Source organism: Solanum dulcamara, chromosome 8, assembly GCF_947179165.1.
Source record: "Solanum dulcamara chromosome 8, daSolDulc1.2, whole genome shotgun sequence".
In the NCBI taxonomy this organism is placed as follows: Eukaryota; Viridiplantae; Streptophyta; class Magnoliopsida; order Solanales; family Solanaceae; genus Solanum; species Solanum dulcamara.
Window position 1 is genome coordinate 59,800,087 of NC_077244.1, and position 7,333 is coordinate 59,807,419.

Here is a 7,333-nt window from a genome sequence, read left to right on the forward strand (position 1 = left end):
TGATGTTAGGAGGAGAGATTTGGAGTTCGAAGTGTACGATTGAGTATACTTGAAAGTTTCACCCATGAAAGGTGTGATGAGATTTGGAAAGAAAGGGAAGCTTAGTCCCCGCTACATTGGTCCTTATCAGATATTGAGGAGGGTAGGTAGCGTAGCCTATGAATTGAAATTGCCCCCGGAATTAGCTGTTATTCATCCCGTGTTTCACATCTCTATGCTTAAGAAGTGTTTGGGAGATCCTTCACTTGTTGTCCCAACTGAGAGCATTGGGGTGAAAGAGAGTTTGAGTTATGAAGAGATTCCAGTTTAGATTCTTGATCGTCAGGTTCGCAAATTAAGAACTAAGGAAGTGGCATCTGTCAAAGTTCTATGGCCAAATCTATTTGTTAAAGAGGCTACATGGGAAGTTGAAGAAGATATGAAGGCTAAATATCCTCATCTATTTGTGCCTTCCGACGATGATGTTCAATGTAATATTCCTTACTTCTACCTTGGAGTCGATGTGTATTCTTGAATTTGAGTCATTAACCATTTGAGTATCAGAGTTTTTGAGAAATTGATGTATTAATGATATTCGTTCTTGATGTCTCCTATTTTCATCTTCATTCGAGGACGAATGATCACAAGGGGGAGATATTGTAACACCCCCTAAAACGTTGTATGTCGGTATTTCAATTCTCGACGAAAATAATAATGTCTTTGTATTTTGGGCATAACTTTTCATAGATTAGTCCAAATTAGGTGATTCAAATTTTTAGTAACCACAACATCATTACCTACAACTTTTATGAGAACATATCTTAAGATTTGGAGTTTATGTAGATCAAATAAATTAATCTTTGCAAGACATAGTGCTGTGATGGAATGGAGTGTTTGTAGAATAAAATTCATATCTCGATGTAGCATGCTCCAAATTGGATGATTCTTGAACTAATTGAAACTAGACTTCTATAGCTACAATTATTATAAGACACCAAATCCTAATAAGGAATTTATCTTGTTCAAATGCAGCTTCGAAAATGAATATTCCGTTAAAAGAGATCTCATCTCACCTACCATAGAAAGATCTAGAACCATTTGACATCATCCATGAAATCAAAATCCTCCATTGAAATTTCAAGATCATCCTTTGTAATTAATTTTATTTATTGTTAGGTCCCTCCTCCACCTATAAATACCCACCTTATTTCCTTATTTTTATTCATCAAGCTTTCTTAAGCAACTCTTCTCTATATACACTTCTTTACTCATTCTCAAATATAGTTTTAGTTTTAGTAGTATAAAAATACTATTCCGGTGATTCTTATACTCCGGGTAGTACACAAAATGCTCCGGCAAGAAGAAAAGGCTAGGGGTCAAAGTTCCAATTCGGAGTAAAGCTTCCGATTTAAGGTATGTAAGGCTTTCATAGCATCGGATTGAGTTCGTCCATGCGCCCAATATTTAAATTTATTATAATTGAGTTATAGTTGAGTTTTATCCAAATCTTGAATTCTAAATGAATTAATTCTTCTTCTATTGAGTTAGATATATTTATGCATTAATATTATTATTATTGTTATCTCTCATATTATTAGAATTATTGTTAATGGCTACTTTCCCATGAATCATAATCGATTTGATGTTTATGAATATTTTTATACATGTTTTGAGTAAAGATGTTGGCTTTTTAATATTTTTATTGATAAAAAGAGTGATATGAATTAATATTATATATGTATTTTATTGAGTTTTGAAAGAGCAAAAGAGTTGAGTTTAAATGAATTTGAGTAAATGATATTTTGAGCAAGATATTTTGATGAGATGTAAATGATGTTTTTGAAGTATAATGATTGATGAAGAGGTAATGAGATGAGTTTAATGATTTAAATTAAAGTCCAATGAGACTAGATGATGATATTAATATGAGCACATATTTTGGGAATAGTATTGAGCACCGAGTTGGGTAAGAGTTTAGTTGACTCAAACCCCAGAACTACGTAGCCAGCGTAGGATGGAGGCTATGCCTCTTAAGTTCCAAAAAGAGGACTTTGATTAGTGGATCCAAGATAGTGATGTCCTTTACCCTGGCAAGGTATTGGATGGATGTGGCAACGACATCGCTTCGTTGTATCATCGCTAGCTCATAAGTGATGGTTGTCGGTTAGAGAAACTCCCAACTGAGTAAGCATTTCTTATTATTGTTTTAAATTTGCATTACATATTAATGTTGAGATGATGTTGAGTTCTGAATTGAGTTTTTCTGAGAGGAATTTCTTGATATATGTCCTTACCTTCCTGCCATTTTACATATTCTTACATTCCACATACTGACGTCATTCGACCTGCATCATTTCATGATGCAAATACAGATGTTAGAGATCCTCAACAGACGCATCGTTGAAGATCATTATTTTTCAGCTATTTGGTGAGTCCTTCTTGTATTCGGAGGAACTCTCTATCCTTTTATTATTTTTGAGTATTATGTTTCTTTTAAGGTAGCCATGGACATGTCATTGGCACCATCTAAGAGTATTAGAGGCTTCATAGACAGAGTTTGATGATGTAATAGTTCTCCTTAGAAATTACTTCTTCTAAGAATTATCTATTTTTCCTTTGATATTGATGATGACAAGCCCACATTAGTATTCTTAAGTCTTCCGCTGATGAATAAATTAGTAATGAGACCAAGTGGTTATCTCGGAAACCAGAGATGGTTTTTGAGTGCCGTCACGCCTAGGGTACCCTCTCGGGGCGTGACATCATGATTCGTACTATTAGGAATCCAAAAATAATAATACTAAGTATTTAATTGCAATAGAGAAAAAGGATAATTATATTAGACATATCAAATCATTTTATCTCAAAAAATTGAACTATGCAAGAATGTCTAACAATCTTCATTATAAATCTTTCTCCTACAAAATCAAATCAAAGAAGACAAAAAAATGACTAACCAAAAAGATAAAAAATGAAGCATAAGGAGAAATGAAAATAAATTAATCATCATATAAGTCTCAAAATAGGTTTTTATAAGTGTAATTTTAAGGAGTCATCAATTTGTATATTAAATTATTTGAGGGTTGTGAATATGAAAGGGTAGGAGTTATGGACATTACTAATATTAATTGAGAGTAGAATTTAAGTATTAAGGAGATGGTTTTGTAAAATAAAATAATTGAAAGAAATGAAAATATAAAGCCAAAAAAGGAGAAAAAAAATAAATATGAATGGAGGCCACAGAGAGGTGCCATATCACCTTGTCTATGACCCTCGTTTATATATATATATATATATATCTGAATAGATAAACGATTTTTGTTTGTCATTAGTGAAGTATTTTTTAAATTAAAAAATAAAAAATTACTTACAATACAAATAGATAATCTTTTTAACTTTTTTTATAGGATATACCTTTATTTTTATTAATATTTTTGTATTATTTTTAAAATATATTTAAAAGTTATTATATTATCTATTATTTTTATTTATATAAATAGGTGATGAAAGATAGAAAATCAAGGGCAAAATAGACATTTAATGAGATAAAGGAGGGGGGGGGGGGGAAGAGAAATGATTATTGTTGAAAGTTGGGAGAGGGGGTATGAGAGTTTGATTTTTAAACCGAACTTCGGGGGGAGGGGGGTGGGGGAGGGGAATTTTTGACCCGACTATATAGTTGAAAGATCACTTATCACTTAATATTATTTCTTGAGAATATGAAGAAAAACAAAATTTCTTCTATTATAGTCCTTCATTTAGCTGCTCGTTTTATATATGGTATATGGTATATTACAATGGTTTTTCAATTAGTCACAAATAAATTTTGTAGGTAAATATAAACGTCCATTGCTAATCTTATTTAGCGATGGATTAGTGATAAATTATTCAATTTTTTAAAATCAAAATATGAACTATTTACTAATAAATTATTGATGAAGTTTGTAACTAATTCTGATTTTGACTAATGAAAACTTGGATAAAGTAATGAACTGTTAAACTATAAATCCAAATATGAAATAAGTTCATTTGTATCATTCCTATTTGGGAGATAGAAGGATAATATATTTTGACTCAAAATTATTTAAACACTCTCCAGATTATAAAATTCAATTTCACATGCAAATTAATAATATGAAAAGAAAATATGGAATAGCCAACAATAATACTTTTAATTATTTAAATTGTTGAATTATAAAGTCCAGAAATTGACAAGCCTACGTGATATGCAGCAAATATATCACACATCATAAGCAAATGATCAGTTATTCTACTAATAATATTTTGAATGGTCCTTAGACTATATAGAATATCAAATCTCGTCAAATGAAAAATAAAATAAAATAAAAGGGGACTATTTCAAGAAGTGTAAAAAGTGTTGTAAACACTAAAATTATATTGAATTTAAATCCGTAAATTAATTTGGATTATATTAAATTCAAGAAAATAGTCAAAATGATGTGACAATCCAAGTCAAATAAATGATCCACTAAAAGCACACCATGTGTCAAAGTTATGTGGCAATCCAAGTCAAATTAAATGAGCCACTAAAATCACACTATGTGACAAAGTTATATGACAATCCAAGTCAAATTAAATGAGCCATTAGAATCATGTCATGTGCCAAAATTATGTGGCAATCCAAGTCAAATTAAATAAGCCACTAAAATCATGCCACGTGTCGAAGTTATGTGGCAATCTAAGTCAAATTAAATGAGCCACTAGAATAATGTCACGTGTATATGCGACATGTTCTGACTAATCAAATTAAAACTCTTCACCAAAGAAATCTGATTGGTCAGTTCAAACCAACCAATCAAATCACACCATCATACCACTCTTTACAACTATAAATAGGGCTCCTCATTATTCTCAGAGGAGGTTTTTTTTTAAAGAACAAGAAGCAAGAAGAGAGCTCGTGGATCAAAGACCATAAATTTTCTACAAAGCTACAAAGTTCAAGTAATCAAATTCAAGCTCAAGTTCAAGATCAAGAACGAAGGAAAATATCAAGAAGTTCAAGATCAAGTTACTTGTTCATATTTATTATTTGTCATAACCATACAAGTGTTCGCGATGAATAATTCAAATCCAAATTTGAAGACGAAGATTCAAGATCAAGCTATTCAAGCCCTTGACTCTAAATCAAATTCAAGTTCAACATATTCCATATTATTTGAAGAATCAGAGGATTATCATAGAGATGGTAACACACACTATATTTTGAAATCAAATATTACACTTTGTTACTTCAATTTTCCGGTCATGATTATTTATTTTTCTTGGGTCAAAAATTTATTGTTTACAAATTTTGGCACGCCCAGTGGGACAATATCTACCTCTCATCTCTTTACATCGATCATCAAACTTCAAGAATACTTAAATGGCATCTAAGAAGTTTGACTCTAGGACTATTGTTGCTAAGGCTACTGATTCCAAGTTTTCCTTTGAGGTGGAGAATATAAGGATGCGACTATGAGGAGTTTGGAACCCATCACTAGGAACAGAGAAAACTTGCTAGGACAACAAGCACTCCAAGTGTCGTCCGCATCAGTTCTTATTTTTGATCTTCCATCTTCAAAGAGGGCAAGATTCTTTCTGAATGAATTGGAAGAAGGAGAGAATATAGCTGATATTGTTGAAAATACATTGGCTCGACTTAGTCCTTTTAACACAAGAAATTGCACTATTCAAGATGAAGATGATGTCTTGATCACTAGATCTGCCCAGTCACTCCACGTAACTTGTTTCAGACAAATTTCAATTTAAGGAAAAATCCATGCTTTTCTCCATCATTCATAATGGCCGTCCAAGCGATGATGACTAACGCCTCAACTGTTGAAGAACAACTGATGAGTTTGACAAAGGCAATTGAAGGTCTAACAAAATATGTGCAAGATCAGGATAATCGAATTGTCAAGTTGACGGACAGAGTTGAAAATGTTATGGAGGGGGACTCAAGTCATGCACCTGGAAAATGTCCGATGATACAAGAAAAGGGAGATTCAGTTACAAAGCAAATAAATATGGGTGATAAGCTGTAAGTATCTGCTGAAGGAGGAATTCCCATTCATCAACTGAAGAAATTCATTATGGGAACTATCAAAGATAAGTATGATGTTTCTTCAAAGTCATAATTTACGTATGCAAAGCCATACACTTCAAGAATCGATGTTTTGAATATGCCTGCAGGTTATCAACCTCCAAAATTTCAATAATTTGACGGAAAGGAAAATCCAAAGCAACATATTGCCCATTTTATTGAAACTTGCAATAATGCTGGAACATATGGAGATTATCTGGTCAAGCAATTTGTGCGCTCCTTACAAGGAAATGCCTTTGACCGGTATACAGATCTCGAGGCTGGCTCTATTGATAGTTGGGAACAACTTGAGCATGAATTTCTCAATTATTTTTATAGCACAAGGCGTACTATGAGCATGGTTGAACTCACAAATACATGTCAATGGGAAGATGAACCTATCATCGAGTTCATCAACCGATGGAAAAATACAAGCCTCAATTGTAAGGATAGGCTTAGTGAAACTTCCGGAATAGAAATGTGTATTCAAAGAATGCGTTGGGGACTTTGTTATATCCTACAGGGTATTAAACCCAAATTATTTGAAGAACTAGCCACACGTGCTCATGATATGGAGTTGAGCATGTCTGCAAGCAGAATTGAAGGACCACTTATTTATGAGCCTCTCAAGGGAAAATATAAAATAGAGGTAAAGAAAGGAGGAAAATCGGCACCTAGGTTTGGAAATAAGGAGTCTATGAATATTAATGCTGTACCTTTGAAAGTGTCTACAAATCTAAGCAAGAATCAAAGGGTGAAGACCACGACCTTTCAAAATACTATTGGTAGAAAGCTGACTTTGAAGGAAATGCAGGCAAAAGAGTATCCATTCTTGGACTTCGATGTTCCAGTAATTTTTGAAGAGTTTCTGACATTAAAACTCTTTGAGCTACTTGAAATAGAGCGTCCAGATGAGGATGGAAGGACTAATGATCCAAATTACTATAAATATCACCGTTTGATGGGCCATCCTATTGAAAAGTGTTATATCTTTAAGAAAAAGATCATGGACTTGGTCCGTGAAGGAAAAATATTGCTTGAAGATGAGAAAGAGAGTTCAAATCAAGTCTTTGTCACTATTGGTTCACTCAATCCCATAGTTCTTTGCAACTTTGTCAAAATACATGATGGTGGCGATGTCCTAGCCACATCACCATAAAAAATGATTAAAATTGGTGACTTCGAGCCGATAAATGTTAACACATCATCGCTCGTTCCCTTAATGAATGAAGTAATAAGGAAAGATAAACCTCTGGAGGAAAATTAATCTTG